The sequence below is a fragment of the Cryptomeria japonica genome, chromosome 7 (assembly GCF_030272615.1).
Source record: "Cryptomeria japonica chromosome 7, Sugi_1.0, whole genome shotgun sequence".
Lineage (NCBI taxonomy): Eukaryota > Viridiplantae > Streptophyta > Pinopsida > Cupressales > Cupressaceae > Cryptomeria > Cryptomeria japonica.
Window position 1 is genome coordinate 320,290,139 of NC_081411.1, and position 14,774 is coordinate 320,304,912.

A 14,774-nucleotide genomic window follows, 5' to 3' on the forward strand; every position below is an offset into this window, starting at 1 on the left:
TCACATATTAAGTTTTATCAACCCGCTTTTCCCGCATACAGCAACTGTAAGAGATTGGTATTTATTAATCTTATTACTGTATCTCATCATTCATATTACAAAAGCATATTACTTTTTGCAATTAGAATTTAATATTGATTTGTAATTTTATTTTTCAACTTTCTATTTCCAGATTTAAAATAGTATAATAAAAAAAACCATAATGTGTTTATTGATACAGAGATGTTTATTGTTTATTTATACATGTTTGAGTCTCAAATCTGTGTGATATATTTCAGAACCATATGATAAATTTCATTCAATAGTAATACACATGTCGAGAACTTAGATTTTCATTAATTCTTTCAAAATATAGCCATATGATACATTTCATTCAATAGTAATACACCAATCTATGTGATTCTACATGCCAATTGCAAAAGTGAATACAAAGTTTCAGAACCCTTTGCAAATGACCTTGAATTCCCTTTTATAGAAACAAGAGAGCAACAACAACTCCTGTGTGATTCTCCAATGTCCATGCAAAAGTGAATACAAAGTTTCAGAACCCTTTGCAAAATTGCAAATGACCCTGAATTCCCTTTTATAGAAACAAGGGAGCAACAATAGCTTCAGGTCGAATTGCAAGTTTGCAACATTTGAACATTGAACATCAAAATCACAAACTCAACACATATTTATATGGTCGTATTAGCAATTTAACATCTGCTACATGTTTGATGTCTCCTGTTCAAAAAACAGAGTTCAAAATTAAATGTTAATTCACGCCATGAGTCATGACAAATTAAACATAGATAATAGCTATAGGAGTGCCTAAAACCTACTAATCAGAAATAGAGAAATGCATAAATGTTAAAGCAAGGGAAAATTTGAGAATACAAATTTACTGGCTGAAGTTTTGCAGTGTGCATCATAGATTCATAGATTGGATTAGCAAAATAGCAATAGCGAGTGCTGTTTTTTTCCTATTCATAAATTAGATTCATAGGCTGGATTAGCAAAATAGCAAACAGGAAAAAAAAAACCTTGAAATTAAGAATAAAAGAAGAAAATTGTGCAATACATACTATGATTCTTAAGAATTTTGTGCCAGTTTTTGTAGGGTGCTCCACTCTTCGTCTGATGGAAGGTCAATATTCTGTAAACTATGGAAAGTCAACTCCAACTTCGTCAACATTCCATATTTAGAAGATTTACTTGACATCAATGTTTCATCCAATAGTGAATTTAGAGTTGTAAATGGTTGGATAAATTCCAGAAAGCTTTTGGGAGTTGTGTCCTTTGGAAGCAAGTCTAAATCAGACTTCATTTTTTTCTCCATGATTTCTTTGTAAGCTTCTTCTCCAATGAATTTATTTTCTGTGTCAACAGGCTTAGGCAAACCAAGTTTAATCAAATTATTTTTCTTTTCTTCCAGCTTCATTATCTTTTTTCCACAACTATCCATAACTTCTGATGTTTCCCTTAGCTTCTGGCATTTTTGAATGATAGATGATGTCTTAACTATGGCATCAATGCGGCTCTTAATTCCCTTAGATGCCAAGTAGCTGTCACTGGAACTGTAGACTACTTTCAGAATCTTTTTTGCCATTTCCTCTTTTGAATAAACATGTGTGCTCTTCTCATAGTGCCATTTGATTTTTTTTTTTAAATTGTCTCATACTTTCAGTCAATTGAAACCATTCACACAACTTCTCACTCCTCTGCATTATTTCCTGCCAAATGTTTCTTGTATATACTTCATTGTATTTTTCATATTATCTTTGAATCTATCATCCAAAGTTTTTATTTTATCATTTGCATTGTGTAGGTCTTCTTTCATTTGTGCACATTTTTTTCTTTCTTCCTCTACTTCCTCTTGCAAATGTTTTTCTTTTTCCTTCCCATGATCCAATAGGTCCTGTAATTTTTTCATTTCGGCGGCAGCAGACTCATAACTTCTGTATAATTTTTGAAAACTGGCTTTTTCCTCAACAAATTTTTTACTGCTTTTAGCCATTTTTTTTGTCAGGTCCTTCAATTCTGCATCCTTCTTGTCCTGCTCTGTAATTTCTACTGCAGAGCTCGAATTTTTTATCCTTTTCTGTAATTCATTGCACTTGCTATCTGCTACTTTCCTCCTTGATTTCTCGTTTTCCAGGTCTGCCTGTAACTTTTCTATTTGTTTCTCCAGTTTATTTTTTTCTCTCTCCACCTTTAGCAGTGAAGTGTAGACCACTTCGTTAGTCCTTTTTGACACACTAATTTTGTCCACATTATGTACTTTGGAGAAATCCATTTGGAGGGTGCTAACTTGAAATTGAGAGGGATCTATCTGACTGTGTGGTGGATTTTTATCTTTAGATGGGCTCGGGGGCATAACAACCATGAACTCCATCATATCTTTCTGTGGGTCATATGTTGGAAATACCTTGTTCCTTGCAGGCTGTTCGTTTACAACTTCAGACACGGAATTCCTATGAAATGCTTTCTTTTTTTCTTTATTTTCTTTTGTCGTGTGTTCAAATTTTTCATATTAATCACGAAATTGAAAATCTGGGGTTGCTGAAGCAATTGAATGTTTGAAAGGTGACATAGGAATACCATAGGCTCCAGTTCCACTTATTCTTGTGGTTTTAACTAATGCTTGACTAGGATTAGGATTACCAACAACAGTTCTTGATGTTGTCCCACTCCCACTAACACTTTCATGTGTAGTTTTCATAGTCTTTTGAGGTGTGTGATTTGAAGCTGCAAATGATTGATTTGTAGTGTCAATGGCACTTGATATAGGATTCTCAATAGTATGAGATTGAGTATCTACCTCTAGTGGCCTCTTGCGAGAGATATTTTGTTGTTGCCCTTGTCCAACACCAAGACAACTAGTATCAGTAGTAGTACCCATGCCAACATCACCAATCACAGTGGCACTTGACTGAACAATAATAGGAATACTATCCCCAGATTCCCCACCAGTGGTAGTGGCACTTGATTCACCACCAATGGGAATACCATGATATGGTGGTGGTTGTGGATTTGAACCTGAAACAAATGTAGGTGGATTCTGAGGGTAATGAGTAGTACCTATCGGTGACGAATCTGAAAAATCAAGTCCAATGACTGGTTTATAAGGACCTTTTTATTTTGACCCACCAATCACAACGACACTTGACTGAACAATATTAGGAATACTATCCCCAGATTCCCCACTAGTGGCAGTGGCACTTAATTCACCACCAATGGGAATACCATGATGTGGTGGTGGTTGTGGATTTGAACCAGAAACAAATGTAGGTGGACCCCGAGGGTAATGAGTAGTACCTATCCCTAATGAATCTGAAGAATCAAGTCCAATGACTGGTTTATAAGGACCTTTTGATTTTGACTGTGATGGAAGTTGTACCTAAAGTGGACACCAAATGCCTTCTCCTCTAGGACCTAGACCACCACCTTCAAAACCCATTTTTCCACAAGGTTTGCCCCTTTGCTATATTTGTCTTTCATGGACTCACTGACTCCACCTAATATTTTAGGCCTGTAGTAGTTGTTGGAGGGGGCTCAACGACAACCTCATGCTCATCACCATCACCTATAGTCCCACCATGCTCCATATCCCACAATTTGCTAAACTTTGCATCCTCGTCAATGCTCTCAAATTCTGCACTTGTCTTTGGTTCACCGAGATTCCTCCTCATAGTCCAAAAATCATTTATTTTGGTTTGAGTCCAGCAATTCTCTTTACATTCGTGCAGAATTGATTTGGGAATAGTTTTCTTAGATGGATTAGCAGATTTTATGTAGAAATTGTAGGACCTCCTATTTTGGATGCCCTCATTGCCCTGGCCCTCCATAATTTGTGATGAAATTTCTTCATTTGAAATGTTATTGTCAGCTGCAATTTTCTCCATCTCTTTTTTAACCTCATCCTAGGAGTCCTTGTTTCTAAGATTTTCTAGCAATGGTTTACTTTCATGTTGACATAACGCTGAAGAGTTCCCGTTTTTCTTAAGCCTTGCTTGAACTACACCGATTGGATCATACTGCCAGAGACCTCGTCACCAAAGTTAAAAACTGTCAAGAAATCATGTGCCACAATGAATGCTTTTCTCTCAAATGTGAACCCTCCACATGAGAAAGGCAAGGAAGGAAATATGCTCTTCTTTTGCTGACCATGGAAGTGCCTATATGTGCTCTCCAATTGCCATACATACTCTAATGCAAATACCCTCTCTGTCACATGTATTGGAAGTCTGTATGGTTTTACTGCCGATCCGTAAAACCTTAACACAGTGAATTCTTTCATGAAGAACCAGTCAGCCAATTCTATTTGACTTCCGAGTTGAATGTAATCTCTACAAGACATAGGCAACCTAGGCATTGAAGTGCTTGTAATTTCATTATACATTGGTGCCAAAAAGAAGTCTACAAAATGGTTGTAGTTCTTTATGTTATCATGCATCCTTATCTTTGGGCTCCAATCATATATTGGACAGTTTGTTCTCTTCCCAGTCTTCTCATCAATCTTATAGCTCACAATTTGAAGCTTGTTGGTCTCAAATATTGCACGATACTTGGATAGAAGGAGATAGCACAAGTAGAATGAGAACCTAAATGTCTTACAGGAACCTTTTTTGATCATAAGTAATTGTTTTTGCATGGATTTTACAATGTGATCAATAAAATTATATCTTACTGCCTGACTTGCACAATGGATATTATAAATCATTTCAAGAAGGCTTGCACCCACTTCCCTATCATTTTCCAATCCTAGGCAAAACGACAGCAAGGAAATAGTGTCCTCAACCCATGGAACAAAATTTTTAGAATCATAAGGAGGCTTATGATTCTGATCCAACACAATACTAGTACCAATCTTTATTAGACCTTTGATAAATGAATCTCTGCGACTTGGACCGAGACTCTCATAATTCCCTGCCAGCTTTTCAAGGTCAATTTGGACATTTGAATTTTGAGCTTCAAATTCTAGGTTCAACAAACGAGCAAATTCTCCCTCATTTATGGATAGAATTTCCTCTTTTGTATTTTTATTGACAATTGCTTTTTTATCTTCATCATAATTTTCGGTGCAAACCATGACAAAATCAGGGCAAGGGAATACTTCAGGTAACACCATGCTTCCCAATCCAACATCCCACGATGGGATTTTATTTGTTATTTTTTGTAACATTGGGTTGAAAACAGTAAATTTTTCCCTGGATGCATCTGCCGCCTTACTAGATAGTGTATATCTAATATCTATGATACGCTTTTCACCATGGATAACAGGGTCATAAATATCATGGTATTCATCAGTGAAACCTGGTGTTTTAACCAGTTTGGTTAGGTACATTTTGTTTTTCACTTGGCTTCTTGTTGAACTACTGCTTCCCGTTTTCCCCATCACTATTATTGTTAATAATTCAAAATAATGCTAGGCAGCTAGATAAAAACCTGAAAATGCTAACCCTCAAATTGGACAACGAGATTACCAAAAGCAAAAAAGGTGGGATGTAGGTGTCCTAGATTTTACCCGGAAATTGGAATTTCTATTTCACTAGATTGGCGCAGACAATCTCTGTTGCAACTTGCATTCCTCAATCTAGTAGTTGTTTCTGAATCTCCCTCGATTTACAGGTTTATCCAAGAAATGAAAGACGATTATGATTTACGAGTCTCTTATTTTGAAAACTCTAAAAAGTAGAAAAGTAAAACCTAAAGGGAAAAATATCAAGAATCATGTTGTAATTTTATTAATTACTATTAATAACTATTCAATGCCGAAGGACAAAACATTCATTACTTCAGTATAAATTCCGAGGACATTAAGAATCATGTTGTAATTTTATTAATTATTATTAATTATTCAATGCCGAAGGACAAAACATTCAATACTTCAGTATAAATTTTGAATTTCTGAGGACATTAAATGTAATACGTTCAATTCCAGGCAAAGTTCTCCCAAATGTGTTCACTTCCCACATTTGGGCCGAAATCCACCCTAAGCCGTTGATCTTTGCTCATCCAATGGACGAGGGACCAAGGTACCTATTGTGACTTTACGGGTGAGTTTTTTAAGTCTGTTTAATAATTTTAAACTTCTGTCTGAAAAAGTGCTTTACAGACTTACTTATATTTAATTAAATTTAAAACATTTCAATTCCGGGTGATGTTCTCCCAAATGTGTTCACTTCCCACATTCAGACCGAAATCCACCCTAAGCCGTTGATCGTTTCTCATCCAACGGTAGATGGTACCTATTGTCAGTTGTCATGGGTCCCATCACTTCTGTCAGTTTTCAGGCACGTCACCATACTCGTGTCACTTTTTCGGTTTGATTTTTAGTCTATTTAATCTTTTTAAACCTCCGTCCGAAAAAAAGCTTTATAGACTTAATTGTATTTAATTACATTTAAAATGTCCAATTCCGGGCGAAGTTCTCCCAAATGTGTTCACTTCCCACATTCGGGCCGAAATCCACCCTAGCCGTTGATCTTTGTTCATCCAACGGTCGCGGGTCGATGTTACCTGTTTTAAGATGTAGTGGGTCCCACGACTTCTGCCATTTTTCTGGCACATCACCATACTCTCGTCACTTTTCCGGTTTGATTTTTAGTCTATTTAATCATTTTAAAGTTTCGCTCGAAAAAGAGATTTTTAGAGTTAATTATATTTAATTAAATTTAAAATGTCCAATTTCGGGCGAAGTTCTCAGAAAGGTGTTCCCTTCCCACATTTGGGCCGAAATCCACCCTAGTCGTTGATCTTTGTTCATCCAATGGTCGATGGTACCTATTTTTCGATGAAGTGGGTCCCACGACTTCTGCCATTTTTTCTGGCACGTCACCATACTCATTACTTTTCTGGTCTATTTTTAAAGTCTACTAAATCATTTTAAAATTCCTCTCGAAAAAGAGATTTATAGTCTATAGAGTCATAGACTATAAGTATTAAGTATAGACTTTCACTTAATTCTATTTAATTAAATTTAAAATGTTCAATTCCGGGCATTGGGCAATAGTTTGAGATAACTATTAAAAATAATGTTAATATTATTTGTAAAAATTTTAAATTCAAAAATAGTATTAAACATGAAACTTAGTTTCTAGAATAAAACAAATAACTAAATAAAAATGTAAATTTTGATCTGCAATATGAAAAGTAAAAGTTTAATATTAAAAAGAAAACATTCAATATTAAATCTAAAATATTAATTTAACGTTTAACAAAATTCTTTGAAAATATGTTTACGATATATCATTTTCAAAAATAGTTTAAAATATATATATAAAATTTCAACATAAATTTAGTCTATTAATTTAAAAAAATGTGCAATTGCAGTCCTCAACCTGTTAAGGCGAGAAAATTTGGAAAGTACAAATGCCAAGGTGGCGATTAATTGTTGCACAAGGAGTTGTCTACGACATGCCGCACGAAAGGAGGAAGGGGAGGATGGCAGGAAATATTTTTCCTGATCTCATGGCATTAATGTCTTATTGTGCACATTCATTACCCGGCCTATAAGAGTTAAGACGAAGGCAGATTTTTTTACCTTTTCATCTGTGTACCACTTTTTGCTTTGAAGCAGCTGCAAGTGCAGAACAAATTTGTAATTCGTAGTTCGTAGAATCATACCTTCTGTAAGACAATGGAGGTCAATTTCACACTTTGAATAGACAAGAAGTTGGTGCCCTTTTTGGGCAAAGTATCTGATAAACGAATGCAAGGACTATTCAAGTTTAAGGAGGAGAAGTTGTGGGCGGCAGCTCGACTGATGCTTGCAGAGGAGGTGGCACATATCAGTCACCAGTATCGAACTAACATGGAGGTTTACTCTTTGATTATGGCGTGGGCCTGTGAATTCGAACCGGAGCTGGAAAAGGTAAAACTCACATTGGTCAAATTGATTGATGGGGAGTTTTTGATTAACCTGGATTCAATCTTGGAGTGGGTGGTGCCAGGAGTTGGTATTTGAATTATGGAAGGGGACGACCAGGAGGAATTGCTTCCTTTTATTCGTGGCCCAGAGAATGAAATCAAATACCAGTGCCATGAACGAGCCCGAGTGGGGTGGGAAGCGATGAAAGTCTTTGTTAAATTAATGAGGGTGGATGAAGTCCTGAATGCTTTGCATGTGGTGGCAAGGATGGAGGTTGGTAGGGAATTGAGAGATAGGGCTGAAGAAGGAAGGGCCATACAGCTACTGGCAAGCTTGGAGGGCGACCCCGACTTCAGGTTCCTAAACTGCATTTCAAAAATGAAAGCTGAAGCGGCAAAAGGGAAAGCCAAAGCATCGACCTCTGAGGAGGGAAGGGACTGGGAGGACCAGGGGGATAGTGAGATTGAGTGAGCAGCCTATCGGCAATGAACTAGTTTTTTTGTCTGCTTGCTATAAGCTATGGACAAATTTTGTATCTTGAAACGTTTCAATTAATTGAATGAAAAAATATTGACCGATAAACTTTTGTATCTTGCAACTTTTGAAATTTTGTATTTTGAATGACTATATAGTAATAGTATATATTTATAAAATTATAATCAACCATAATCAATGTACAAATAATTAATGGAACGAATTGAAAATTTTTTTTATAGCATTACATAAAAAGATCACGGTATTAAATTTATTTCCATTGTTTAACAAATAATTGAAATAACGTAGCCGGTAGCTCATATACAAAAAGCATTTGAAAGAAATTAATTAATAAAAATGAAATAGAATTGTAGAAAGCATTTTTATATCCATAAGAATGTAAGAGGCAAAGTGAAACAAACTGGAATTTGAAAAATTATCATTAAATTATTTATGCTTTCGAAATTTACAATTTTTTCGTCAGAGACTTGAGTCCCCCAAAAACTTAAAAGCCAAAATGAGTGAGCCTCTGGCACTCAGCCTGTTAGGGTTCAAGGACATAGGAAAAAAAAACTACAGGTAGTGGAATTGTTTACAATTTTTCCCTATGAATCTGGTCCTCCTTCCATGTAGAATTCTTCAGACAGCATAAGCTGAGAGAATTCTTCAAGCCACATGTAGTTTGGAAAGTCGTCCAGGAGGAACCATTTCCGGAGGAAGTCCCTGCCAATCCGCGCCCATTTTCTGTGACACGTCAGCTGCTCCGCATTTAGGTTTAGGAGAAACGGTTGCCTGGCCACTGGCACTGCTTGGTTAGGGAGGAGAAGCTTGGATAATTCACTCGCTCAAGGGATCCCCACCCCTACTTCTGCAAGAACAACAAGAGTAATGTCGTCTCCGAGGAAGTCTTCCTTAAAAACCTTCCTCAACAGCATCAGCATATCCACCTTGTCTCCTCCCAAGTCCAGAAGAGATGCTAAGAAGTGGGATGTAAGGTTCGTGTTAACACGGTACCTATTTTTGTTTCGCAGAAATTCTCTGCCCAACACCATCCGCACAACTTCATTGGTGAACGACCCAAGCTCCTTGCAGACTGATTGGAGGGTTGGGTCTCTAACGGAGCCTAGAAAGGCCCTCTAGTCCTCTGCAGAAATGCTTCTCAAGCGGATGGGAGTGTCCATCTTGAGAAAACAGATTAACAAATTAAACAACCTGAGCAGTGAGCCTATAAACCTAAAATACCGTGAGCTCTAACAATTTATCTACTAAATGGCAAAGGCTAATTGAAGATGAAAGAAGCAGAGATCGTATATAAATTGTTGAAGCTCTTGATTGTAATAATTACTTCTTTAACAGTATTAACTGCTTTAAAAATTTTAAATCTTTCGTATCTCTGCAAATCTTTCCCATAAATGCACGAGTGTGCGAAATTGGAAACAGCTATGAACTAGTACCAAATTGGCAAGTATCACATTGGAAGTCGTGGGGACAGAGTGGATTATCGTAAGTGAAAAGATATATATTAAATGAACGAAATTATGGATCTTGATTCGTGACATTTGATACGTGTCTATTGAATCCAATTCCATTCCGGACACTTTCTGGTGAGCTATGTTCTCTTCAGAAAATTGGGCCAAAATAAAACTTCAACCATTGATATACGATCATCGAACGGTTTAAAATCATTGATAGATTTTAGGTATGTGTCACCCTTTACGTGTCAAAGAGGCCGCGCTTATTGATACATCGTGCAGAGTTTGGACTCAATGTATTATGTGATGTGATGTACTGATGTGATGTGATGTGCCTTGTTTATTAATGGCAATGAATTTATGAAATCGCCAATGAATTATATATTATACCATAAATAACAAAATATTCGCCAAAACATTTAAATAATTTTCAAGCGGTGGATAAAAATCGCCAATAAATTTAAATAATTTTTCCTTCGGAGTAAAAATTTTCGCTCATACAATTATATATTTGTTCCTTTTAACAATAATTATTCGCCTCCCACAATAAATATTTTTCACATAGAACAAGGTATTATTCGCCAGAAATTTATGGCATTTTCGCACACTAGAAAAAAAATCGCCAATACAAAATAATTTTTTCGTCATTTAAAAAAAAAATTTCGCCATCGATATGAAAATTTCCCCCCGAAAATAATGTCTGATTCGCCAGGATTTTACACAGTTACTCGGGGGGGGGGGGGGTGTTTCTTAAAGTTATCCCTGATTCATAGCTATTCATTCCTTTGCTAATTATAATTTCATCCATTTCAAGAGCACATCCACATTCCTCCAATCTACCTATCCTTTCAAAGGAGCATCCTATAATCCAATTTAATTAAAAAAAATATCCAATCTCAAATTTAAATCCTATCCAAGTGACATAAATTTTTATTGGAGTTGAGGAAAAATCAACTTTATAGCTTCCAAAGATCACCTGCATGCAAACCTATCACAAAAGGAGAGACGCAAAAAATCTATGGAGGCCAGAATTCAGAGATCCAGAAAAAAGGAGTCATATTGATTGTGCAACAAGAATGCAATTCAATAATTACAGTTGTTATGAAAATACAAAGAGAGAATCCTTATAAAAGGATACTAGAAACCCTAAAGGTGAAAACCCTAAAGAATTATAAGATTCCTAAGTTTAGCTTAAGCATAGAGTATAATAGACTAATAATTAAATAAATAATTATTAGCTAATAAAATATAACTCTAACACCCTCCCTTAAGATGAACTTAGGGAGTAGCTAAAAAACAACTAAGGACTAAAAAAGCATGTAAAAAATGCAGGAAAGCAACAATGGGTCCCAACAACTAGGCCTAATGAGGTACCCAGGTACAATTAAAATCTCTATAAAGTGGACAAAAAGGAGAAAACCCTGTGAGAACAAAACTCATTTCCAAGAAGAAATGAAAGCTCAAGTGATGGACTAAGAAGCCTCCACACAAGAGTGTTCCATAAGATAGGAACAAAAAGAAGAGAATGAAGAACACTACTAAAGCATGAAATAGCTTCAAACAATGTCAAAAAGTAACTATTGATTTGAAAAACCTTCACTGAAATAGAACATGACCAAGTAGAGAAGATTGTAATCTACATGAGTGCCCTCAAATCACATTACTTGAATCAGATGGCAAACAAAGACAAACAACTAAACTCGAAGATACAAATGACATGAAACACCAAAGTCTGAAGAGTTGATCAATCGAAACAAGGAAGCATTAGAACCAACGGGACAAACCTCCCCATAATGCTGAAAAGAGAGAGGGACAGGTACACTGAAAAGAACTTCCAACAAGAACTGTATGATGAAGAACCAGGAACATCAAAGGTGCAAAGAAAGTACATAGTGTCGTGGAAGGAACACCCACTTGACACACATCATGAGGCTAATGTCATGGAAGGAACACTCACTTGACAAAGGTAGATGGAAAACAAAAGGCAAACATCAACCCCCCCATGACACTTTATAAGTAGTGCATGTACAATAAGGCACAAGATGTACAAGATCCCAAGTATACAATGCATGGTGGCACTTAATCTAAGTGTATTTGCATAAATAAAATGCTACAATGATAAGAAGAGACAAAAGACTGGAAACAGAAAGCCAAAGTTGAGACATCCTACTTAAAGAAAGAAATCCTAAGACCTGAAACATCCAAGATATTCACTAGAGTGTTGAAAAGAAAAAAAATTAATAAAATATACCTGGAGTAGAATCTGGAAAGAACACTCATATGACTAGAAAATAAACAGAACAAGCTTTCCAACAATATAAAGTTTTCGAAAAACAGAATTTGGATACTCAAGTGATGTCTCCCAGAGTGCAAAAAGGAACCTTTGGCTTTGACAGAAAAAAAATGCCATCAAAAAAAATATTCAAAAGTTCAAACCTCTAGGTCTGGATAGAGCTCAGAAAGAGATTTCCGACGATATAAGATTTGTCAAAAAATGCCTTTGTATGACCAAGTTACGACGAAAAGAAAAAAAACCCCTCTTTTAGGATATAAAGAGGGTTAAAAATTAAAAAAATTAAAAACAATATATATATATATATTTTTTTTTTGACGAATTTTTTTTTGACACATTTGCAAGTACAGTCGTATGGATTTTCATGCCTCAAAAAATGTGCCAATAAAAAATCATGCCCCAGATGCCCTTGTCACCAAAAATAGATAAATTATATATCAAAATTCATGGAATCGGTCTAACCATGAGGTCCTTTTGGCACCAAAATGTACCAAAAAATCATCTACCCCCATAAATGAAAAAAAAACAACTACACAAACCCCCGAATACACAAATCTGAAGAACAAGGCTCAAAATCTCTCATGAAGAAAACAGGGGAATGCAGATCTAGAGCTCTAATATCATATTGGAGTTGAGGAAAAATCAACTCTACAGCTCCCAAAGATCACCTGCATGCAAATCTATTATAGAAGGAGAGAAGCAAAAAAGCTATGGAGGCCAGAATTCAAAGATCCAAAAAAAATGAGTCATATTGATTGTGCAACAAGAATGCAATTCAATAATTACAGTTGTTATGAAAATACAAATAGAGAATCCTTATAAAAGGATACTCGAAACCTTAAAGGTGAAAACCCTAGAGAATTATAAGATTCCTAAGTTTAGCTTAAGCATAGAGTATTATAGACCTATAATTCAATAAATAATTATTAGCTAATAAAAGATAACTCTAACAATTTTGGGTAGAAAAATAGAAGCATACAAATATTTTACACAAACAATATTGTGCTTATTTTTCAATCAAATACATCACACTTATATAGGCGTTTAAAATCCTACAATAAAGGAAACTCCCGAAACAAATTTCCCATATATATTAAGTTGTTTTAACAACTTAACACATTTGTACCACTAATACGATAACCTATATAACAAACTAAATAAACCTACCAAATTACTATTTTATGCATCCTATGATGCAATATTCCTAACACCCTTCATATTGCATCATTCTTCAAATAGGGATAGTGGACCAACATTACATAATGACCACATTTAGTAGTTCATCATATGATTATGAGTAGGGACATACACATATACTCTTGACAAATGATAGTGGAACTAGTCTCACTATTCTCACTATACTGTCATCCAAGGATAAGGACAAACACATATACCCATGGAACCCACATTTATCCAAGGTCTTACATCATATTTGAATAGGGACAAACACATCTATCCAAGTTCAAGGTTATGAACATGGATCTACAGATTTGCTCACAATTATTATGATTGGGGACACACGTCCAATCATAATGAACAACTCTTGTGATTTGGGATAAACAATCCAATCATTTGCATCATCTTGTGAATGGGAACAAACACATCCATTCACAAACAACCAACAATAGTGATTGGGGACAAACACATCCAACTACAACACAAAAAGCTTGAACACCAAGCCCTCATTATCATGTATGCAAACACCATCATAGAACATTGTCACTCTAATCACAAATAATATGAAATGGTTGTCATTGCCAACTGGAAACTAATATGGGCTTTAGTAATTTTGGCACAAATAGTTTTGTCACTAATGCAATTTCACTACCTCATCACTAGTAACTAAAGAAAGGTCGTTGAATGTCCCCCTTCCTTCGTTGCCTCCTTTCTCCAATAGGCTTTTTATTTAATAAATTTGGCTTTTAGGCTCATTTTGTCAATTATGAGGAGAGATTATATCAGCCCCCATAATGTGAATCTTTTACAAGGAGTTTCAATTACCACCGATCATGCACTCCAAATACACTTTTATGTGGACAATTGATTTTATCAAATGAAACTATTAAAACATAAATCTAGAAAGAAAATAAATTTACAAACATAAGACTTTCGAAACTAATATTAATGAAATTACCAATTTAATGGCTCGATTCAAATAGTATGACCCTCTAATTTAATGCATACCTCCAAGCAAGATGTGAGAATACCATTCCAAAATAATCACTATGTTTTACTCTTGTTGGGGATCATGAGAGAACCCACATTTACACTCTTATTCAATTGGATATCATCATCAATTTGTTGCTCGATAAAAATAGGTGCTCCATTGTTGCTCTCTCCCTTTGACATAGGCTTCTTAGAATGAGCCTTAAACTAGAACCTACACACAAGGCAAGAGCAGAACATCTTCAAACAAAGATAGATACGGTCAGCATAATACAAATGCTTAGATGGAAGTTGACGTCTCTTCCCCAACAGTAAATTCCTCCTTACACACCACGCACTTAGAGGAAAACTTTAACAAACAAATCTCAATGAATTGGAGCCATTTTGGGAAGCGAGTTCCTCTTGCATGGCTAATTCAGCGCTTTGATTTGTAGGTGTCTTTTCCAGAGATATTATGGTGTATTGGAATACAACTATCATCCATAAGAAGAATTGCTTCTGATTATTGGCAAGA